Source organism: Trichosurus vulpecula, chromosome 3 (assembly GCF_011100635.1).
Source record: "Trichosurus vulpecula isolate mTriVul1 chromosome 3, mTriVul1.pri, whole genome shotgun sequence".
Lineage (NCBI taxonomy): Eukaryota > Metazoa > Chordata > Mammalia > Diprotodontia > Phalangeridae > Trichosurus > Trichosurus vulpecula.
Genome location: NC_050575.1, coordinates 32,759,786 through 32,782,971, shown reverse-complemented (window position 1 = coordinate 32,782,971; position 23,186 = coordinate 32,759,786). Strand labels below are relative to the sequence as shown.

Sequence of the window (23,186 nt, the reverse complement as noted above, 5' to 3'; positions counted from 1 at the left end):
GAATGTATGTCCTGGAGGAGAGAAAACTGGTGTGGGGACATGATAGCTATCTTTAAGTGTGTGGAGGATTATGTTATGTGGAAGAGGGATTACATTTGTTTTGCTTTGTCCCAGATGGTAGAACTTGGAACAATGGGTGGAAGTTGATGACTGGCTGATTTGGGTTTGGTTTAAGGAATCAGTTGCAAAGTCTTCTTGGTTCTGTTTCTGCAATAACTCTCGTATCCATCCCCTCGTTGTCATGCACATGGCCTCCAGATCAGACCTTCATCATCTCTTATCTAGGCTATTGCGATCACTTCCTAATTGGTTTCCCTTCACCTCTCCCCTCTCTAAGCCAACCTCCATGCAACTGCTAAATTGATATTCCTAAAGCATAAATCTGTCCCTGCCTCACAAATGTATTTACCTTCTCATAGAGAGGAATGGATTCAAAATGCAGAATGTGGCTGACATTTTTGCACATGGACAATATGGGGATTTGATTTGCTTGATCATCTACATTTGTTAAGAGAATTTTTGTTTTTCTCTATTTCTTTTAAATTGGGGGGTAGATAGGGAGGAAAGAAAATAAATGCTTATTAATTGAAAAGTAATAAATTTAAAATAATTTTTTAAAAAAGCATCCAATGGGAGGCGGAGCCAAGATGGCGGCTGGTAAGCAGGGAATAATGTGAGCTCCGTACAGAGACCCTCCAAAAACTTATAAAAAATGGCTCTGAACCAATTCTAGAATGGCTGAACCCACAAAACAGCAGAGGGAAGTAGGGCTCCAGCCCAGGACAGCCTGGATGGTCTCTGGGTGAGGTCTATCCCACACAGAGCTCGGAGCTGGGAGCTGGGAGCTGGGAACGGAGTGGAGCAGAGCGCAGCTTGAGCGGCGTGGACCATCCAGACCAGCCCTAGCGCCCTGATTCAGTGAGCTGCGGCAGTTACGAGACTTCTCAACCCACAAACACCAAAGACTGTGGAGAAGGTTAGTGGGAAAAGCTGCGGGAGTGGAAGGAGTTCGCAGTTCGGCTTCCAGCCCCGGGGGCAGCGGAGGTGGGGCAGCTACAGCTGTTGTTACTTCCGGCTCCAGGCCCACCTGGTGGGAGGAATTAAGTGGCGGATCAGAGCAGGGGTGCACAGCCTGCCGAAGATCTAAGCCCAGTTCGGGTTGGGGGTTCTTGGGGAAGGAGCAGTGCTGGTGTGGCAGAGCTGGCACCTCCCCCCCAAACGTGGAACATAGAACTCTGTAATCTACAAGCAGTCGTACCCCACTGAAAAACTCAAGGGTCAAGTTAGTTGGCTGGGAATATGGCCAGGCAGCGAAAACGCACCCAGGTTCAATCTCAGACTTTGCATTCTTTCTTTGCTGACAAAGAAGACCAAAACATGCAGACAGAAGAAATTAATAAAGTCAAAGAGCCTACAACAGAAACCTCCAAGAAAAACATGAACTGGTCCCAGGCCATGGAAGAGCTCAAAAAGGAGTTGGAAAAGCAAGTTAGAGAAGTAGAGGAAAAATTGGGAAGAGAAATGAGAAGGATGCAAGAAAACCATGAAAAACAAGTCAATGACTTGCTAAAGGAGATCCAAAAAAATACTGAAAAATACACTGAAGAAAACAACACCTTAAAAAACAGACTAACTCAAATGGCAAAAGAGCTCCAAAAAGCCAATGAGGAGAAGAATGCCTTGAAAGGCAGAATTAGCCAAATGGAAAAGGAGGTCCAAAAGACCACTGAAGAAAATACTACTTTAAAAATTAGATTGGAGCAAGTGGAAGCTAGTGACTTTATGAGAAATCAGGATATTATAAAACAGAACCAAAGGAATGAAAAAATGGAAGACAATGTCAAATATCTCCTTGGAAAAACCACTGACCTGGAAAATAGATCCAGGAGAGAGAATTTAAAAATTATTGGACTACCTGAAAGCCATGATAAAAAAAAAAGAGCCTAGATACCATCTTTCAAGAAATTATCAAGGAGAACTGCCCTGATATTCTAGAGCCACAGGGCAAAATAGAAATTGAAAGAATCCATCGATCGCCTCCTCAAATAGATCCCAAAAAGAAATCTCCTAGGAATATTGTCACCAAATTCCAGAGCTCCCATATCAAGGAGAAAATACTGCAAGCAGCCAGAAAGAAACAATTTGAGTATTGTGGAAACCCAATCAGAATAACCCAAGATCTGGCAACTTCTACATTAAGAGATCGAAGGACTTGGAATGCGATATTCCGGAGGTCAATGGAGCTAGGATTAAAACCTAGAATCACCTACCCAGCAAAACTGAGTATCATGTTCCAAGGCAAAATATGGATTTTCAATAAAATAGAGGACTTTCAAGCTTTCTCAGTGAAAAGACCAGAACTGAATAGAAAATTTGACTTTCAAACACAAGAATCAAGAGAAGCATGAAAAGGTAATCAAGAAACGGAAATTGCAAGGGACTTACTAAAGTTGAACTGTTTTGTTTACATTCCTACATGGAAAGATGATGAGTATGATTCATGAGACCTCAGTATTAGGGTAGTTGAAGGGAATATGCATATATATATATGTTTATGTATATATATAAGTGAATGTGTATGTATGTATGTATCTATGTGTATATGTATGCATGTGTATGTGGGTATATATATATATGTGTGCTTTTATATATGTATATACATATATATATATATGTAAAAGAGAGAGAACAGACACAGGGCGAGTTGAAGGTGAAGGGAAGATATGTAAAAGAAATAAAATGAAATTAAGGGATGAGAGAGGAATATATTGAGAGAGGGAGATAGGGAGAGCTAGAATGGGGTGGATTATCTCGCATAAAGGTGGCAAGAGGAAGCAGTTCTGTGGGAGGAGGGGAGAGGGTAGGTGAGGGGGAATGAGTGAACCTTGCTCTCATCAGATTCGGCCTGAGGAGGGAATACCATACATACTCAGTTAGGTATCTTACCCCACAGGAAAGAAGAGGGAGGAAGATAAAAAAAAATAAAAGGTGGGGGGATGATGGAGGGGAGGGCAGATGGGGGTGGAGGTAATCAAAACAAACACTTTGGAAAGGGGACAGGGTCAAGGGAGAAAATTCAATAAAGCCGGATGGGTTGGGAAGGAGCAAAATGTAGTTAGCCTTTCACAGCATGAGTATTGTGGAAGGGTTATACATAATGATACATGCGTGGCCTAGGTTGAAGTGCTCGACTTGTTAGGGAGGGTGGGTGGGAAGGGAAGAGGGGAGAGAATTTGGAACTCAAAGTTTTAAAAACAGATGTTCAAAAACAAAAAAAAGGTTTTGCATGCAACTAAAAAATAAGATACACAGGCAATGGGACGTAGAAATTTATCTTGCCCTACAAGAAAGGAAGGGAAAAGGGGATGAGAGGGGAGGGGGGTGATAGAGGGGAGGGCTGACTGGGGAACAGGGCAACCAGAATATATGCCATCTTGGAGTGGGGGGGAGGGTAGAAATGGGGAGAAAATTTGTAATTCAAACTGTTGTGAAAATCAATGCTGAAAACCAAATATGTTAAATAAATAAATTTTTAAAAAAAGCATCCAATGGCTTTCAATTGCCTTTAGGATCAAAGCTTCTCTATTTGGTATTGAAAGCGCCTCCCTTTCAGGCTCCTATCTACCTTTCTGGACTTGGTAGTACTTACTTCCTTTCACATACTCTTAAATGCCAGCCAAATTAGCCTCCTTGCTATTCTTCATAAGTACTACTCCATCTATGCCTCTGTTTCTGCACAAACTGTCCCCTATGCCTGGAAAGCAATCCTGCCTTGTCTCCTCTTAGAATCCCTACCTTCTCACAAAGCTAAGCTCAACTGCATTCTCCTTTCCTGATGTCTGCATCTCCTGATTACCTCCACCCCCAATTTCTTTTGTATACATTTGTGTACATAGTATACGTGTTGTTTTCTTTAGTAGACTGTCAGCTCCTCCAGGGCAGGGCTATTTTGTTTTTATCTTTGTATTCTGAGGATATTGCAGAATGCCTGAAACATATGTAATGCTTAATCAATGGTTATTGATTAAGGAAAAAAGTCCTAAAAGTTAGAGCCTTTCGAATGTAGTAAGAGTTGCCCCAAAAAGCAGTGCCTTGTTTTGCCTTGGAAGTCTTCCAGCAGAACCCGGATGACCAACCGTAAACAATATTGTAGAGAAGATTATTGGTCAAGTATGGGTTGGATAAAATGGCCTCTAAGGTCCCTTTCAACTTTTAGACTCTGTGATTTTGTGATTCTGAGTTAGGAGTAGCATAGGTAAGAATAACAGATGCCTAGTCTTGGAGTCAGACAACCTGGGTTCGAATCTAGGCACTGTCACTTACCAACTTCGGGCAAATCATTTAAACTTTAGGAGCCTCCTCCTTTTCCTTATCTCTAAAATAGACAATAATACATGCAATGAGTTGGGAGGATCACATGCTCTGAAACCTTAAAGCAGGAGTGGAGTATCTGTGACCTCCAAGCCACACGTGGCCTTCTAGGTCCTTGGGTGCAGCCTTTTGACTGAGTCCAGGTTTTACAGAACAAATCCTTTTATTAAGGGGATCTGTTCTGTGAAGTTTGGATTCAGTCAAAGGGCTACAGTTGAGGACCTAGAGGGCCCCATGTGACTTCGAGGCTGCAGGTTCCCCATCCCTGCCTTGAAGTATTACACAATTATGAGCTATTATTGCTATTAGAATTCACTGAATGGTTGCTTGAGGAGGACAACCTTTGCAATAAAGGCTACATACATAGGATTTAAATGCAGAAGAGACCTTACAGGTCATCTAATCCAATGTTGTCATTTTATAAATGAGGAAAATAAGACTTAAATGACTTCAGTTCATTTCAGTTCAATTTAATGAGCATTTGTTTTTTCCTCTCTCTTATTTTATTTTTTCTCAGTTACATGTAAAATTTTCTTAGCATTCACTTTTTAAAAAATTTGAATTCTAAATTTTCTCCATCTCTCCCTTCCTTCACCCCTTCTTGAGAAGGCAAGCAGTTTTATATAGAATATATATGTGCAGTCATGCAAAACATATTTCCATATTAGCTACATTGCAAAAGAAAACATATTAAAAAACCAAGAAAAATAAAGAAAGCAAAGAAAAAGTATGCTTTGATTTTCATTCAGACTCTTTCAGTTCTTTCACTGGAGGTGGATGCCATTTTTCATTGTAAGTCTTTTTTTATCTTGGATAGTTGCGTTGCTGAGAATAGCTATTCACAGTTGATCATTGTACAGTTTTGCTGTTACTGTGTACAATGTTCTGCTGGTTCTGCTCACTCCCCCCCTTTTTTTTAGCAGTTCATACAAATCTTCCCAGATTTTTCTGAAACCATCTTGCTCATCATTTCTTTTCATTAATTAATTTATTTTTAGTTTTCAACATTTGCTTCCACAAGATTTTTGAATTCCAAATTTTCTTCCCATCTCTCCCCTCCCCCTACCCCAAGATGGTGCACATTTTGGTTATGGCTTCCTCCAATCTGCCCTCCCTTCTACCACCACCTGCCCCTTCTCTTATCCCCTTCCCTTCTATTTTCCTGTTGGGCAAGATAGATTTCTATACCCCATAGCCTGTATATCTTATTTCCCAGTTGCATGTAAAAACAATTTTTAACATTCATTTTTAAAACTTTAAGTTCTATATTCTCTCCCTTCCTCCCTTCTTACCCACCCTCATTGAGAAGGCAAGCAATTTGATATAGGTGATAATGTGTAGTCATGCAAAACATGTTCATAACAGTTATGTTGTGAAAGACTAACTGTATTTCCCTCTGTCTTGTCTCACCCTCTGTTTATTCTATTATCTTCTTTGACCGGTCCCTCCTCAAAAGTGTTTGCTTCTGATTTCCCCCCTCCCAAATCTGCCCTCCCTTCTATCATCCTCCCTCTCTTATCCCCTTCCCCCTTACTTTCCTGTAGGGTAAGATGGATTTCCATCCCCAATTGCATGTGTATGTTATTCCCTCCTTAAGCCAAATTCGATGAGCTGTTCATCATTTCTTATAGCACAATAGTAATTTCATCCATAAAATTCCATTGTTCAACAATTCTCCAATTGATGAGCATTCCCTTAATTTCCAATTCTTTGCCACCACAAAAAGAACTGCTATAAATATTTCTGTACATACAGGTCCTTTCCCTTTTACTTTGCTCTCTTTGGGATACAGACTTAGTAGTGGTATTGCTGGGTCAAAGGGTATACACAATTTTACAGCCCTTTGGGTGTAGTTACAAATTGTTCTCCCGAATAGTTGGACCATTTCACTCCAACAACAGTTTATTAGCGTCCCAGTTTTTCCATATCCCCTCCAATACTTGTCATTTTCCTTTTTTATTACATTAGTCAATTTGATAGGTGTGAGGTGTTACCTCAGGTTAACAAGCATTTATTAAGTGTATATGTGTCAGGTACCATCAGGTGCTAGGATGCAGATAAAACAGTACAATCTCTGCCTTCAAGGAGTTTGTGTTCTATAGTTAGTCGCTCAGGGACACATGGGTTATTCTGGACTGATCTGTTGGTTCAGACTTGGGATTGGCATGAAATGAGACACTCATAGGTTGCATCACATTTAATGAAATGAGTTCAATTAACAATCACGCAGAAAGTATAATCCTTAAGGATTCAATCTCAATTGAGGTAGATAAAGCTCTTCTTGCCCCCATATTTGCCAAACCTGGAAAACCTGGTTGATTTGCATGTCATCAGGGAGTGTATTAACTTGAGCCATCTCCAACTATTTCTATATTGGACTTTTATTCCTTAGGTGACTAGGACATTATGTTAAGAGTTCCAGACTTAATTTTCTGAGCCAAATAAGTGCTGAGTATATTTTCATTGCCTTTTTAGAGAAAAAATCCAAAACAAAACAACCCAGCATATGTGGCACAGAGCTTCTAGTCTTACCTCTATAGATTCCAGTCATGTAGTAGAATAGGTTACTCTTACTACATAGTTTAAGTGACAGAGCTGTGATTTGACCTTAGGTCTTCTGACTCCAAACCCAGTCTTCTAATGTCCATTTCTTCCCTTTTTCCCCTCCTCCCAATCTCAACATTTGAACCTCCTGTTGGAGATGTTGTAGGAATAGGTTGGACTAGATGAAGGAAAAAGGAAGGAAGGAAAAAGTAATTGTTAAGTGCTTAGGATGTACCAAATACTGTGCTGAGCATTGTGGATACAAACAAAACCCAAAATAGTACCTGTCCTCAAGGATTTTTCTCTGAAAAGGGAGGAAAGAACACTCATAGTGGAATGGTGGCCAGGGAGAATCACTTTGGTCCAGAAAGTTACAGGTATGGTGAGTGGGGCCATAGGGGAACTCTGCCATTCAGGAACAATGGCAGAGTTGATTTAATCATGGTTAAAGAGTTAGAAGGTAAGGAGATTGTGAACACAGTTACCAGAGAGAAGAGAGTAGAGTGAAACATTTCTGGGACCTTCTTGAAATAGCATTCTGGGAATGGCAGCCAACAGTAAGGATAGCAAGGATAGTGGAGTCCCAGGGTGAAAATTCCTCCAGGGCTAGGCAATTGGTTTGAGGAGTAAAGGAAGCAGAGGAAATTATGGAGGAGGTGGCAGATGAAGAGAAGTGATTGACTTTGTGTTTTTTTTCCAGCTTAGTGTTAGTAGAGTGAACTGTGTACTGGCTAAGTCAGTGCACCTGGGTTTAAATAGTATCCTTTTTGACTTTACGTTTACTTACTTGCTTGCTATAACCTACCTGGTCTTTATTTTCTTCATCTGCACAAGAGATGTGGACTATATTGCTTCTGAGGTTCCTTCTAGCTCTTGTTCTTTGACTTTGTAGTCTTAGACTTTGTAACTATGGATTTGAGCCATTTTGGAAAAGTTGATTATCCATCCTGTGGATTATCTGGCCCATGCTTCTTCTCTGCATACTTCTTTTTTTTTGGCAAGGCAATTGGGGTTAAGTGACTTGCCCAAGGTCACGCAGGTAGTACATGTGTCAAGTGTCTGAGGCCAGATTTGAACTCAGGTCCTCCTGACTCCAGGGCTGCTGCTCTTCTCACTGTACCACCTAGCTGCCCTCTCTGCATCCTTCTTAACCCTCTCAGCAACATTTCCACTAGAGGGCAGATAACAAAAAGGAGAGGACCTGGAAGAACAATCTAGGATTAAGAATAGTAAGGAACTTAGAGGTCATTGTTGGAGTTCCAGCTATATATTTTCCACTGTTTGCCTGAATCTTTACCTAGATGGTCCACCGACACCTACAACTCAACATGTTCAAAACTGGGGTCATCATAATTCCTGCACCCCCACCCTACCCCACTGCCAAAGCCTCTTCCTTCTCCTAGCTTCTCAGTTTCTCTTGATGCTACCACCACCTTCCACATCTATTACATTTATAATCTTGGAGTTATCTTTCATTTTTCCTGCTTTTGCACCCATCATATTCAAACAGGTGCCAAATCTTTTCCATTCTGTCTCCATAATATCTGTGCCCTCTTCCCTACCCCCACTGCTACTATCCTAATTTAGGCTTTTTCATCTTTTCTAGACTATTGTAATAGTCTGCAAATTAGTTTAACTGCTTCCAGTATACCCATCCACCAATCTGTCCTTTATGTTATTGCGTATATAAAATGCATTGTTCTGATTGTCACCTTTCTGCTGTAAGATTTTCATTAGCTTCCCATTGCTCTTTGAATAAACTTTTTACCTTGGATTTCTAGCCTTATCTGATACTACTTCCCTGCAAATACTGTTTTCTAGCCAAAGTAGGCTACTCTATATTCCCCATTTGATGTTCTCTTTGGGTATCTGTGCCTTTGATTTTAGCATCCACCATGCTTGGAATAGGCTCTCTTCCCCCACTTTCCCTTGACTTTTCCCTCTAACTTGTGAAATTGGATTCTGCATTGAAAAGGAACAAAAGAAACAGCTAGGTAGGAATTTTTTAAAAAAAAATTGAGTTTTTATAAACAGTAATCCTGTTCCTCCATTTTAAAAAAGAACTTTGTAACAAATTCTTGAATTGCCTATGTCCAAAAATGTATATCTAATCTTCTGCATCCTGAGGTCCATTGCCTCTTGGTCAGGCATCATTGAAGCCATCTTTTGTCCTCTGGAATCATGGCCTTCTCCCACTTTTCTTTGATGCCCAGTTAAGATGCGACGTCTTCTGTGAAGCCTTCCAAAATTCTAATCTCCAGGTTAGAGTGATCTTTCCCACCTCAGTTCTCTTAGGGCTTTGCCTGGACCCTTCCTTTGGATGAATCTTGTTCCCCATTGTCCTATAGTTATTCATCCATATGCTTTCTCCATCATTAGTGACACATTAAGAGAAATGTCTGTTCCCCCAGAATTTTACACCCCTGCATGTTGTAAACAGCTTATTAAGTGTTTTTGGAATGGAGGAATGCAGAAATTCCCTTCTTTGACTGATTGGTAAACTGAGGCTCCATTTTGAAGTACGTAGCTAATGCCTAGTTGAGCCAGGGTCTGAATCTGAACTCTCTCACTTAAAATCTAGTGTTCTTTTCACTATACCATACTATACTTACCATTTTTTATTAGATCTCAGGAGGTTTTGGTGGAGGAGACCAAAATAAGGTTTTTGATTTATCGGTGGGTTTCATTTATTGTTTCTTTTTACCTCATTAGCACTGGTAAGTGAGAGTCGACTGCATTTTTACCGTTTCTAGGCTATGCTGAAATTGTCTTAAAAGACAGCTATGCCTTTTATAAAACCTTATTAAAGCTCTGGAGACAGTGGGAGAACAAAGAGGCAGACACATAAGCATACTGTGACTTATGATAGAAGCTTTCTGGATGACTCCATTATTTCTAATGCTTTGGAATGCTGCTTATTCCCTTCCCCAACCCCTTGTCTTTATCTCCATTGTTATGGAAGTTATATTACCAACAATGACAATATATCAAGAAGATGCTCTCTGGGGGTTAAAAAAACCCTGCTTCATTAATGAAGACATTTCTTCAAGTTTCTTTTTTCCCCTAAAAATGTGCATTAAGCACACTTCCCATTGATTCCTCTCTTTGATGTAAACACATACTAAAGTGCTGTTCATTCTATTACATGCCTTTTGAAAAGAAATTCTTGCTCCTGGAGCACTTCCCTTTAGAATTTGGATATTTGTAACAATCTCCTACCCAGTCTTTCTGCCTCCAGTCTTTGTATCTCTATACCAATCTATCCTGTCTTTGCTTCTGATTAATCATCCTAAACTCTGATCATCTCGCTTCCCTCCTCAAAAATCTTTAATGGTTTCCCACTGCCTACGTGGGAGAATAAAAAATTCTTCGCCTGCTTATGTCCCCCAAACATACCCTGTGTTCTGTTTCTGTGCTTTTTCTCTTCTTTCCTAAAGACAGCAGCCTCTCAATTGTCTGTTTTGAGTCCTTTCCATCCTCCAAGTCCAAGAACCTACCGTCCCAGATCCTACCCTATCTCCTCTGTGAAAATGTCCCCCCCGCCCACGATTCTCTAATTTCTTGCTGCACTTGATATCTTGTACCACTCATTCGATTCAATTCAATTCAGTTCAGTTCAATTAAAAAACATATATTAAGGACCGATTATAATACAAGTCACTGTTCTAGGTTCTGGGGATAGTGAGACAAAAAAAGTCTCAAGGTTGGGATGTGTGTGGATACATTACATCATACACATACACATACACATATATCACATCATACATGAACAGAGAAGTAAATACATAATGATTTGAAGAGAAAAAGGGGGGAGGGAATCAAGAGTGGCTTTGTGTAGGAAGTGGCACTTGAGGACTGAAGGAAGCTGAAGGATGGGGGATAAGGACTAGACTTATGATTTCGTTGCTATAAGGAAATCCTGGATGAGGAATCTCCCTCTCTACCAATCAGACTGACACTTTCTCTTCAATTACAGAGTTTCTCAGAAGTCTAAAAAGTTAAGCAAATTGTCCAGTATAGGTGGAACTTGAACCTGGGTTTTCCTGGCATTGAAGCTGGTTTTTTATCTGTTATACCATGCTGTATAAAGGGGGAATACTGAGATTAGGGCCAGATAATATCTATGATCTCTAGTAGCTCTACACAAGTCTAAAAAACTATAACTCCCTTGAGCTTTTTTATCCCTATTCTTTCACTATGTTCCAAGATGACTTGACCTATTAAGAGTTTCTCTAACTCAGCATTCCATTTCCTAGTTGGAGTACTGGGAAATAAAATCGAAAGCTAGGCTAGAGTCAGGTTGTGGAGAGAGCTTACTTGGCCCTTTCCATCCTCTGCCTTGTGTTGTAATTATTTCTTCCTCTTCGTATTCAGCTGTAACCTCTCAAGGGAAGAGCTATGACTTGTAGGAGACAGGAGGTATTCCAGTTCTGATTATGTTCAAGTGATAATAATGGTGATTGCAGGGGAGAACCCACTCAGATGGTAGGCTAGTTTGAGAGAATGTAGAAAGCACCTGTGACTTTTATCAGTCTGGGTAAAATAGTCATCATATATAGTTGAGGAGGCAAAGGATAAAAGGCTACTCTGTCTAAATCATCCTCTCACCCCGTCTCCTACTTTGGAATTAATTTCTATCCTTTTGTAGTCAATGAAGGGAATATTCTTCCATGAAGAAATTGTACTCATTGAAGAGAGAGTGAGAGAGAAAAAAAAAGTACTCCTGAGATTCACAGTTGGAGGTCCCTTTCACAATGGAAAAGGAAATTCAGTACAATTTGGTACTGCCAGCTGGTTAGTTCATGAAGAACTGGAATCATAGAAGATTAGGGCTGAAAGGACCTTAGAATAATCTACTTCAGCTTCCTCCTTTGACACACTGGGAAACTGAGGCTCAGCAAGGGAATATAATATGTTCCATACTGAGTCAATACAAGATCAGGTCTAGAACCCAAACCTGACTTCCTCTCTAGTGCTCTAGGGTAATGATGATCAGAAGAGGCAGGTGGTAGGTGGAATATTGAATAATTGTTAAGCTATCCCAGGGTCCATTGGTGGTAGTTTGTTGCTGTTCAGTCATTTCAGTTGAGCCTGACTCTTTGTTACCCCATTTGGGGTTTTCTTGGCAAAGCTACTAGAAGGATTTGCCATTTCCTTCTCCAACTCATTTTACACATGAGCAACTGAAGCAAAAAGGGTTAAGTGACTTGCTCAGAGTCACACAGCTAGTGTCTGAGGCCAGATTTGAAGTCAGAAAGGTGGATGGTGGTGGTGGTGGCAGTGGCAGTAGAAAGCACCAAAGTTCTTAGCCAATCAGCTGGACTGAGTTTTCATTCATGATTGGAGAGAATCAGGGACACCAAAGACAGGTTCTCTTGGCTATCTAGGCATAGGTTTGGAGAATGCTTAGTGTTACCTTGGGCAGCATCAAAATAGTCTCTTTATCTCTGTCCATCTAGTTGCATTATACATGTCTTCCTACTTTTTACCAGACCTATATCTGAATATCCAAATTTATGCAAAGGATAAACTTAAAGAATGTATTGATTTACAAAGGTGTGAGCCAAAGAAGCAAACTTCAGTGCATTTTTAAAAAAAGTCTTATTGATATCTTTTGCTTTTGTATCTTGATCATTTCTAGATATATGTCCTGCCCCTCTTCAGCATGGAGCCCTCCACTTATAACATGCAAAAACAATTAAACAAAACCAAACAACACAGTGTATACAACATATTTTTCATGTTCTAGCCTCTGGGACCAAGATTAGTCTTTACAATTATTCAGACATCATCATCCAATTATTCTTCTGTTTGCTTAAATCATTGTAGACATTGTATAAACTGTTCTCCTGGTACTGTTTATTGCATTCCACATACATCTATACAAATCATCTCATTATTCTCTGAATTTCTCACATTTCTTTTTGTATATAGTATTTCTATACTTCTCTGCATTGCTTTAGAAAAGCAATTGATTTACTTGCAAGTTTTCTACACTAGGTCTCCAGCATGTATATTTTAAGATGATAAGTAAGTGGTATTTGTATTTAAGGAAAGTGGGTGGCTTTGATATTTTGCTAGATGCAGTTTTCATGTGACTCCTGATCACCTGGAACTCTCATATCTCAACAAATGACTGACATGCAGAACAATAAAAATTAAGGCAATCCTGAATGTAAAATATTAGGAGTCATGATGGTGTGGTGAGTGTTGCTGTCTATGCTCAAGATTTCTCCAACCTTTTGTCACTAAAGTCATAAACCATTTTCTAAGTGTTTCTAATGGTGTCTTCTGGAAGGATGCTATTATTTGTGTAAATTAACTGTTGAAGGAATCAATTCTCTTCTGGTTTAAAAAAACTGTATTGCTCTTCTTCCAGCCCAGCCTCCAAGTTCTATTTCTACTCTCATGATCATGAACCACAAACCAGATTTATTGTGTCCCGGGAGCTGTTTCCTCTCTCAGTTTCAACCTCTTGTTGAATATGGAAATTTCTTTCTGCAGAGATTAACAGTCTAGGGCCAAGGCAGGTGGTTTCTTGGTTATGGTCTAGGTTTCATCTCCATTTGAGTCCTTTGTTGTCCCAAGTTTGGAAGTACAGCTGGTACTGCTTCTTGCATATTTTCCCATGTTGGCATTTCTAAGAAAGTCTGTCCAAGCCAAGCAGCATGGTGTTCTGCTCATGTTCAAGTCCTTCTTGGATAGACTTTATCAGTATTCCTCTCCTAGATGTCACTGCATCCAGCCCTCATTCTCTTCTTGTTCAGAACCATTCATGTCTGTTTTCACTTTGATCCTCCTCTGCAAAATTCATAAGGCCCTCTGCAGGTAGCTGCTTATGCACAGGCTTCTGCCCAGAACTAGCAGCATGTAACTCCATCAGCACCAGAGGGAAGCTCTGTCTTAGCCAGTCATTTTCTCATCAGAAAAGTCACTCACACATTTTGCTTTCTTTTGCTTTGATTAGAGAGGTGAGCTGGGAGGGGACTAGTAAGCCACTGGCAGGATATGAGCTTGTCCTATAAAATAAAGTTCCATTAGCTATTTGAAACAAAGGTCAAAGTGTCTGTTTCTGACTAGGCTAAAGTTGATCATCTAAATTAGGAATAAATTTAATCTGAAAATGCCAAGCTATCTTTCATAAAAATGGCATTTTTGTATCATCACTACAGAAAATATCTAGAAGGTAAATGAGAAGATTTTTCAGATTTTGCAATTATTTTAAGGAAGAATAAATTTAGTTTCTACATTCAATCCCAGTTGAATATTAATATTTATATTCACTTAGGTGTAATTTTGATTAGGGCTAATTTTGATTTTTACAAACATAAATAAATAGTTATTTAGCATCTCCTATGGATCCCTTGACATACATAGTGAATACAATACTAGACTAGGGTAAGGAAGACCTGCATTTAAATTCCACCTCAGAACTCACCAGCTAGATGACTATAGACAAGTATCTTAACCTCTCTGAGCTTCTAGCAGTCCTATAATTTTTGGTCTGCATTGGTGGAGGAAGTACACACAGTGGGAGTTCCCACTCCAATGAAATCACAGGTTCTTGAAGAATTGACCTATGGGGCAAGGCTCTGTAGAGTTCCAGGGTTGCAAAGATGAACAATAGTGCAGTTCCTTCCCTGAAGAAGCCTACGCTCTATACAGGTGTATACATTATACAAACAGATGAGTATGGTATGAGCTAGCATTATGAAAGGGCCAAAATCCGCTAAGAAATTTGGGGAGACATATGTCCATTTCAGCTGGAGGATTAGGCCAGGCTTTTTTGAGGAGGGAATACCTAGATTGGGCCTCAAAGAAAAAGAATCTCAGTGTGTGGAGATGAGTATATTCTAGGAATGTGTGTAGTGGTTATGGGGAAAGACCTAAGTGAATGTCCAGAAATGAAAGAGAGCAAGATAAGATTAGGAAAGAACTAGTATTCAGGCTTAGGGTTAAAAAAGGCAATACTCTATTATGGACTTTGGAGGTTTGTTATGAGACTTTCATCAGAGATACAGCATCAGGTCATTGGATTTCTTTGGCTCTTTCTTGATGTTAACTAAAAGAGGTTTCAGGAAGGCCAAGAAAGAATACCCTCAGCCTGGAGGCTCATTGTAAGGAGTATGTTAGAATGACATCTGCCCCTTGGAACAAAGCCCTTTTACATCCCTGGTTACAGAGATTATTGAAGGTGGATTGAAGGAAATATTCCCAGTAGAAATTTGGCATAAGAGACAGGAGTTAAATTCATAAATTTATTAAGCAACTGCTATGAGCCAGGTAAATAGCTAGGCACTGGAGTTACAAAAACAAACAGATACCTACATTTGATACATTCAAGATACCTACATTTTGCTGGGAGATAAATATATAATGAAATAAATAAATAAAGAATAATTTGAGGAGGGAGAGAATGCTAACAGCTAAGGAGATATATCACATACATATATCTACACACATACGTGTGAATATCTGTATGTGTATGTAGAAACAGAGAGAGACAGAGACAGAAAGAGACAGAGACAGAGCATATTCAGCAGTCCACTAAATTAACTCTATCTATCATTGACTTTTTGGGTCATCATCTCTACAGCAATATCAGATGCAGGAAGTAAAAGCCTTTTGTCACAGGGCCATGCTGGTTTTTTTGCTTGGAAAACAAAGTTTATTTCAGAAAGCTAGTTTGGCTCCTTCCTTCTTAGCATTTCTCTTATATGCCTTCTTTGTAGAAGCAATACCTCTTGTATACTCTTTTAGGCCTGAATAGGAACTTCTCTCCTTAGAAATTCAATCTATATTTGGAAAGCCTTTATTGATGTTTGATTTCAGCAGCATGGTCTTTGGCATGCACTGTCTCATGAAACCACATACGTTTTAGTTACAGTTTAGTTGTAGTCCCCTATAGCATATTGCTGCATGACCTTGGGTAAGTCACTTCATCTCTGTTGGCTTCAGTTCCCTGTGATCTGGGAGAAATAATCTTTCCTTGTCCTTTAAATGTGAGAGTACCCATGAAAGATTTCTAAACTCCTTGGAAGAAAGATGCTCTCTATATCCAAGGTTTCAGCGATATCATCATCAAAGTCCTGCTGTGGGTTGTTGTGCAAGGCACATTATCTCTATTTTAAATTAAATCTTCAAAATGGTGGTATACCCACATAAGCATTGTTATATCCCTCTACGGTCTTTAGCACAATTAATCAGTAATAATACAGATTTGAACAATAGGAGTGCTCATCTGGGGAAATGTAACCTTTAAAATGACAGAGAACTGATTTATTTGCTAAATTAAATTTGGAAAAGAGAGACTTTCATTCCTACATCTTGTTTTCTCTGGAAAGAATAAAACCCCTTAGGAAGATGAACTATAGGCTTATATGTCCTGGTGTTTATACTTAGCAAGATTCATGTATCTGCATGAGGATTTTCAAAAACCAGAATAGAAAAAGGGGAAAAATTATATGCGTTGGCTTGGTATTATATGGAGTGTGTAATTAATTGATGTAATTTCACCATTGTGAATAATTGCTAAAGCACCTCCCTTGGTTTTTGCCAAAAGCAGAATTTAAGTAGGAGACAAACAAACAAATAACAAACCTGTTTTTATTGTCTTTTTTTAAATTTAAAATGATATTTGCAAAGAGAAGGATGTTCATAGAAAATTCTTAACAGTGTGATCATTTTTTATCTATTGCTCAAGAGAAATGATTTTGAAAGTGTTCATTGTGGTTTTAACTCTCCTGCATCTTCATTCCTTTCTGAAGCCTACTGTTTACATATAGATACATGGTATGTAATAAGTTTGCTTCTTTACTGCCTTTATAACCTTGGATGAGTCATTTACCTTGTCTAAATCTCAGTGTTTTTATCTGTAAAATGAGGAAGTTGAACTAGATAATCTGTGTAAGGTAACTTTCAGCTTTAAATTCTATGAGATTTGCATTGTAAATGTTTGTGGAAATTTATGAGCATGGTCTATTTTGCCCCCATGGCCTAGTAATGCTAAAAATTGCATCTTAAATCACTTTCAATGTGATTTTCATAAAAAAATCTAAACAGCCTCCCCTACCCCTTAGAGACCTCCAGGGAAATCTCCTACTGTCTGCTGGTGGTAAAGAATGAAATTAATTTTCTTGGAATTAAGCCTGGTATTTATCAGAATCTATATTGTCACAGCTGACCCTCCTCTTTACTGCCAACAGGTTGGTCTCTTTGTCTGGTGTAGTTGGTATTAACACATACTGTAGCTGTCTGCTATAGCATGACCCAAAAGACTAGCTTTGTATTGAGAGGCAGAGTGGTATTGTGAATAGAACTCCAAATTTGGAATGAGGACAAATCTCTCCTTATATGCTCATTAGCTCTGTGGCTATAGGTAGGCTAATTAAGTTCTCTGAGCCTTCATTTTCTCATCTGAAAAATAGGGATGTTATTTCCTCATGTTGTGAGGCTCAAATGAAATATGTGCATACATATATACATATGCATATATATATATATACACACACATATATAAACTGTTTTGCAAACTTGAAAGCACTATATAAATGTCAGTTGTTACTAATTTATTTTTGAGAGTTCCATTTTAGAAAGCAAGTTTGCACTAGACTGTCCATCAGTAGATGAAACCTGATAAGTACCAATCCAGTGTGAGTTTATCTTTGCTCTCTTCCATGTTCTCTTCCTTGAATCTAGTGGACTGGCTTGACTTTTGTTTTCCTTGCCTTTTTTTCTGGTCCTGAACAGGATTCTTCAATTCTTGCTCTTGACAAACTCTCATGCTACAGTGTTTGTTGTTGATGCCACTTATCAGACTCTTGGGGGTGTAATAGGGAGGGGTGTCAGCTGCATTGCCTTCTGGTACTTGGAGGACATGAAGGAGCCTTGTTCAGTCTTTGACCCTATTACCAGCACAACTTTAACACACTGGTTTATACTTTTGTTCTATTTGCTTCTAATTATTAGTTCTTTTTGGCTGACCCCTCTTTGCCCATGCTCACCTGCTATTTGAATCACTGTACAATAAGGAGATTGGACTCGCCTCTCTCTAGGGTCCCTTCTATCTCTAAATTTTGTGAGGAAAAGCAGTGGTAAATGCTCCTTTAGTTTTTACATCCCACAGATGGCTGATCTGAACTGTCCACGGTGCTGATTCAGTTCAAAAGGAATTGAGCATTAGCGTACTCTCTCAAATGAATAAATGGGGTCCCTAATGAATAATGAATTGAAACTTTTTGCCCTTTAGTTAGGCATATGGATCCCTCTTATTGGTCAAAAATATTTTTGACTTCAGAGTTTGGGCAATATTATGGAGATCAGTTAAGAATTTGGAAGTGAAAATGTATAGCAAGCACTAAGAGGGCAGTGGTAGGTGTGGTGTTCAGTGAATGGAGTGGAGGGCACAGTAGTGTGTGATACAGAAGGCTTTTGAGGCTTGGCTGTTGCAGATGCTGATCCTCCTCCGGCTACTCTGGAAAAATTGTATTGGCTGTCGTGATTGTTTTCTGATGTTAAACAATGTCTCTGAGTTTGGAAATGCATTTCTGGAAGTAGCTAAGCAGTCCAGTTAGAGATTTCCTTCCCTATTCTAATTAGATAAGGTAGGGCTTTAGCAGAGTATACCCAATGCCACATCTTTCCCTCATTTTTTTCCTCTCCTCATTTAGAGGCATTAGTGAAACAGGAACCAAGAAATTGTATTTGTCTTCTTATGTTGGACCTTTGGCCTCATGGATTTGACCTTTTAGAAAAGATCATTGTAAAAATCCTCCTACCCTGGTATAGTAGGAAGAGCCTTAACTTTGGAGTTGGAGAATGTAGTTTCTAATCTTCCACTTGATAGTTGTCTGACTTCGAGTAAGTAATTTCAGCTCCCTTGCCTCAGTTACTTCATTTGCAAAATTAAAAGGGTTGGAGTAGATTATCAGTAACTCTTAATTCTATTATTTCTATGAGCCTTTGATAACTAATGTTAACCTTTTAGATTTCTCATGCATTGACCAAAACACTACGGAATGAATTTATATAAGAACATTTGTATTTTTAACAGCAATGAGGACAAAACCAAATCAGTTCTGAGGCATAAAGTGAATATTTGAAGAGTCAGAATTAGAAGAGATCTTAAGAAGTAATCTTCTCTATCCCTTGGCTGTAGATAAGACTCCATTTAAGCCATCACAAATACATAAAAACTTAACTTGTGTTATTTCTAAAGTTCTATAGAGAAAAAGGTCACATCCTTTTACCACCCTTAACAAAGTGTTGACCAGGCCTCATGTCTCAATCTAACCAAGGGTGAGTTTTCTCCTAATTCAACTACAATGTATATATGACAGACTCAGACTTATAGGCCATCTGTCATGTCCCCTTCTCTCACTTTTCATTGTGAAAATAAACAAACAGAGGAATTACATTGAGCATCTACAGCCACTTGAAACACGCCTCAAAGTAATATGGAAGATCTTCACTAATCCAGCTTATGTGCTTTTCTGCCGATACCCGCTAGATCTCATTTGAATATTTAACAAGCATCATCTTGGTAAAATCTCTCTCCCTAGAGCCATTTGAAAATACAAAGTACATTTAACTCATTTGAACAATTGTTTTGCCCTATGCACACTTATGTTTTTATTCAAAAATTTAAATCCTATTGCAACACGTTCCTGCTCATTTGGGTGAAATGGCACAAATTGTATCTGCTGGCTTGTCTTACTTATTTGCATTTTAGTTTTCCTCCAGTTTTCTTCAAGTTTTTGACTCAGTAAACTATTTGTTAGGGGGAAGCTAGTGGAACGCTTGAGCTGTGGAGTTCAGGTTAGGCCACGTGTGAAACCTATTGGTTATTCACACTAATTTTTTTTAAAGATTAATTTATTTATTTTTAGTTTTCAACATTCATTTCCACAAGATTTTGAGTTACAAATTTTCTCTCCGTCTCTCCCCTCCTCCTCATCCCAAGATGGCATATATTCTGATTGCCCCTTCCCCCCGTCTGCCCTCCTTTCTATCACCTCACTCCCCATCTCTTATCCCCTTTCCCCTTACTTTCTTGTAGGGCAAGATATCTATGCCCCATTGCTTATATATCTTTATTTCCCAGGTGCATGTAAAAACAGTTTTAACATTTGTTTTTAGAACTTTGAGTTCCAAATTCTCTCCCTTCTTCCCTTCTCACCCACCTCCTTGAGAAGGCAAGTAATTCAATATAGGTTATACATATGTCATTATGCAAAACACTTCCATAATAGTCATAGCAAAAGACTAACTAAATATCCCTCCATCCTATCCTGTCCTCTGTTTATTCAATTTTCTCCTTTGACCCTGTCCCTTTTCAAAAGTGTTTGATTCTGACTACCCCCAATCTGTGCTCACTTCCATCATCCCGACTTTCTTTTATCCCTTCCCCCCTACTTTCCGGTAAGGTAAGATACCTAATTGAGTGTGTATGTTATTCCCTCCTTAAGCCAAATCTGATGAGAGTAAGGTTGACTCATTCCCTTTCACTTCCCCCCGCCCTTCCCTTCCATTATAAAAGCTTCTTTTTGCCACTTTTATGTGAGATAATTTACCCCATTCAGTCTCTCCCTTTCTTCTCCTAATATATTCCTTTCTCACCCCTGAATTTTATTTCTTAGATATCATTCCTTCATATTTAACTCACCCTGTGCCCTCTGTCTATATATATATTCCCTTCAACTGCCCTAATACCGAGAAAGGTCTCATGAGTTACAAATATCGTCTTTTCATGTAGGAATGTAAACAATTCAACTTTAATAAGTCCCTTAGGATTTCTCTTTCTTGTTTACCTTTTCAAGCTTCTCTTGATTCTTGTATTTGAAAGTAAAATTTTTTATTCAGCTCTGGTCTTTTCATCAAGAATGCTTGAAAGTCCTCTATTTCATTGAAAGTCCAAATTTTGCCCTGAAGTACTATACTCAGTTTTGCTGGGTAGGTGATTCTTGGTGTTAATCCTACCTCCGTTGACCTCTGGAATATAACATTCCAAGCCCTTCAATCCCTTAATGTAGAAGCTGCTAGATCTTGTGTTATCCTGATTGTGTTTCCACAATACTCAAATTGTTTCTTTCTAGCTGCTTGCAATATTTTCTCCTTGACCTGGGAACTCTGAAATTTGGCAACAATATTCCTAGGAGTTTTCCTTTTGGGATCTTTTTCAAGATGTGATCAGTGGATTCTTTCAACTTTTATTTTACCTTTTGGTTCTAGAATATTAGGGCAGTTTTCCCTGATGATTTCTTGAAAGATGATGTCTAGGCTCTTTTTTTGATCATGGCTTTCAGGTAGTCCAAAAATTTTAAAATTATTTCTCTTAGATCTATTTTCCAGGTCAGTGGTTTTTTCCAATGAGATATTTCATATTGTCTTCTATTTTTTAATTCTTTTGGTTATGTTTTATAATTTCTTGATTTCTCATAAAGTCATTAGCTTCCATTTTCTCCATTCTAATTTTTAAGGAATTCTTTTCTTCAGTGGTGTTTTGGACCTCCTTTTCCATTTGGCTAATTCTGCCTTTTAAGGCATTCTTCTCCTCATTGGCTTTTTGGAGCTCTTTTGCCATTTGAGTTAGTCTATTTTTAAGGTGTTATTTTATTCTGTATTTTTTGGGTCTTTAACAAGCTATTGACTTGTTTTTCATGATTTTCTTGCATCCCTCTCATTTCTTTTCCTAATTTTTCCTCTACTTCTCTTACTTGATTTTTCAAATTCTTTTTGAGCTCTTCCATGGCTTGAGACCAATTAATATTTTTCTTGGAGGCTTTGGAGGTAGGATCTTTGTTGTCTTCCTCTGGCTGTTTTTTTTTCATCTTGTCACCAAAAATAAGATTCTGTAGTCTGAGTTTTTTTACTCGGTCTGCTCATTTCCCCAGCCAATTACTTGACTTTTGTGCTTTCTCAAGGTATGACTCTGCTTTCAGATTAGGGAGTGCTCTATCTCAAGCTTCAGGGGTTTTGTGCTGCTGTTTTGTTCTTCTGAGGTGGTATGATCCAATGGAGGTGTTTACTCCTCTCCTGGCCTGTGCTCTGGTCTGTGAGTGACCTCAAGCACTCTTTTCTGCCTTGGAACTACTAGGAGGATTCCCTCTTCACAGCCACCACAAGCTTTGCCACACCAGTGCTTCTTGTCACCCCAGGACCACCAATCAGGACTGCAACCCAGATCCAAGCAGGGCAAAGCAAGAGAATCCTGCCTCAGTGCCAGCAAAGAGATCCTTGCACTCCTGCTCTGATCAGCCACTTGATTTCCCTCACTATTTGTGGGCCTGGAGTTCCAGAAGCACCTGCTGCTGTTGCTGCCACCAAGGCCACTGCCTCAGGGCTGGGGCTGGACCACATCCTTCTCTCAACTAGGTATAACACAGTTTTCCCACTGACCTTCCAAGTTGTCTTTGGCGTTTGTGGGTTAAGAAGTCTGGAAACCACCACAGCTCAGTGATTCAGTGCCCTGAGGCCTGCTCAGCATGGTCTGTGCCAGTGCAGCCTACACTGGGCTGCACTCAGCTTCCAGCATGGTGCGATAGGCCCTTCCCAGTGACCACCCAGGCCATCTTGGGCTGGAGACTTGTTTCACTCTGTCATTTTGTGGGTTCTGTAGCTCTAGAATTTGTTTAGAGTCATTTTTACAGGCATTTGGAGGGATTTGAGGGAGAGCTCAAGCAAGTCCCTGCTTTTACTCTGCCATCTTGGCTCCACCCCCTCACTAAGTCCAAAATCAATATGGTATTTTCTCAGGATAGAAGGGGGGAGGTGTCACCAGTTTGCAGGTTAACCAACAATAGGGCTGGTCTTTGAGTGGCCACTGCCACTCTAGATATACCCCCCACTCCTCACTCCATCCCCATATGTGTATATGCTTATATATACATAGAGGGGTGTGTGTGTGTGTGTGCGCGCTGTATATACACACACATACATACATATATAGATATGTGGTTTATATATACATATAGGTGTGTGTGTATATATATATAACATGCTTATATATACATATTGTTAAATGTATGTGTTTGTGTGTGTGTATACCCAAATATATGTATATATCCAGTGATTAGAAGAATGCCTGGCACATGTTTCAGTCATTTTCAGTCACCCCATTTGTGACCCCATTTGGGCTTTTCTTAGTAAAGATACTGGGGTGGTTTTCCATTTCCTTTACCAGCTCATTTTGCAGATGAGGAAATAAGAAAACAGGGTTAAGTGACCTGCCCAGGGCAACACAGCATCTGAGGCCAGCCAGATTTGAACCCAAG

At 39.3% G+C, this 23,186-nt stretch overlaps 1 protein-coding gene across 1 annotated transcript in view; it reads left to right on the top strand.

The window, feature by feature from the left end:
- SPOCK1 (SPARC (osteonectin), cwcv and kazal like domains proteoglycan 1) overlaps nucleotides 1-23,186 on the top strand; it is a 781,029-nt gene that overhangs the window by 33,583 nt on the left and 724,260 nt on the right. The gene's annotated exons all lie outside the window — the stretch shown is intronic.